Here is a 1,643-nt window from a genome sequence, read left to right as displayed (position 1 = left end):
GATGCCAACAAAGAAGTGCTACTCTCTCAAAGTAGATGGAGCATATGGAAGAGAGAGACCAAGGAAGACATGGGATGAAGTACTGAAGGACAACCTCAGGATGCTGAGCCTTTTAGATGAGATGAAAAAGGACCAAGATGCCTGGTGCCTTGCTGTACTCAAGAAGACCCATGCCCTACAGCAGAAGTGTTAAAGCTGCTCCTCTTGGTGGAGAGGATTTGCCTGCAAGAGTCTTGTGCTGGTGCCACATAATAAGCATTCATACTGGCAACATGTTAAAAGCACCCAACTCACACACGTGCATGTGCACACACACACACGTGCACACACACACACACACACACACACACACACACACACACACACATATATATATATATATGCATATACATATATATATATGTATATATATAAATATACGGGATCGTTGTCAGTACCCCTGGATTGGCTCATGTGCGGGCGACACATGAAATCTTCCGAGCGGGATCGTTGCCGGTGCCCCTGGGCTGGCTCTTGTGCGGGTGACACATGAGGTTTTTCGAGCGAGATCGTTGCCAGTGCCCCTGGACTGGCTCTTGTGCTGGTGACACATGAAATTTCTTCGAGCGAGATCGTTGCCGGTGCCCCTGAACTGACTCTTGTGGGGGGTTCTGGGATTTTCGAGCGGGATCATTGCTGGTGCCCCTGGGCTGGCTCTTGTGCGGGTGACACATGAGGTTTCTCGAGCGAGATGAGCGTGGCCTTTGCCAGTACCGCCTGACTGGCCTTCGTGCAGGTGACACGTAAAAGCACCCACTACACTCTCTGAGTGGTTGGCTTTAGGAAGGACATCCAGCTGTAGAAACACTGCCAAATCAGATTGGAGCCTGGTGTAGCCATCTGGTTTCACCGGTCCTCAGTCAAATCGTCCAACCCATGCTAGTATGGAAAGCGGACGTTAAACGATGACGACAATACATATAGACATATATATATATACCGCCTGACTGGCCTTTGTAGGGTTTTCGAGCTAGATCGTTGCCAGTGCCCCTGGACTAGCTCTTGTGCGGGTGGCACATAAAAGACACCATTTCGAGCGTGGCCGTTTTCGTGCGGGTGACACGTAAAAGCACCCACTACACTCTCTGAGTGGTTGGTGTTAGGAAGGGCATCCAGCTGTAGAAACTCTGCCAAATTAGATTGGAGCCTGGTGTTGCCATCCGGTTTCACCAGTCCTCAGTCAAATCGTCCAGCCCATGCTAGCATGGAAGGCGGACGTTAAACGATGATGATGATGATGTGTGTGTATATATATATATATATATATATATATATATATATATATAGATAGATAGATAGATAGATAAAACTTACTTGAGAAAGGATGCGTGGTGTTCAATCATATAATAATATAAATAATATATAAACATATGCATATATCTATACATATATGTACATATCTACATCTATATGTATACATACATGCATATATGGGTACAGGGCATCAAAAAAACGTTAAACACATTGAGAAATGAAAACATAAAGACGAAAACAGAAAACGAACTTTTTTCGAACAACGTAAAAAGCCAAACAGAGAAACAAGACATGCAACATAAAGAATATAACCCTTCGTCAGTTGTCCCTGTTCCATCTACTCCGTGTTT

Source organism: Octopus bimaculoides, chromosome 11 (genome assembly GCF_046866305.1).
Source record: "Octopus bimaculoides isolate indiv1 chromosome 11, ASM4686630v1, whole genome shotgun sequence".
In the NCBI taxonomy this organism is placed as follows: domain Eukaryota; kingdom Metazoa; phylum Mollusca; class Cephalopoda; order Octopoda; family Octopodidae; genus Octopus; species Octopus bimaculoides.
The sequence above is the reverse complement of the archived record's forward strand: the minus strand, read 5'-3'. Positions refer to the sequence as shown.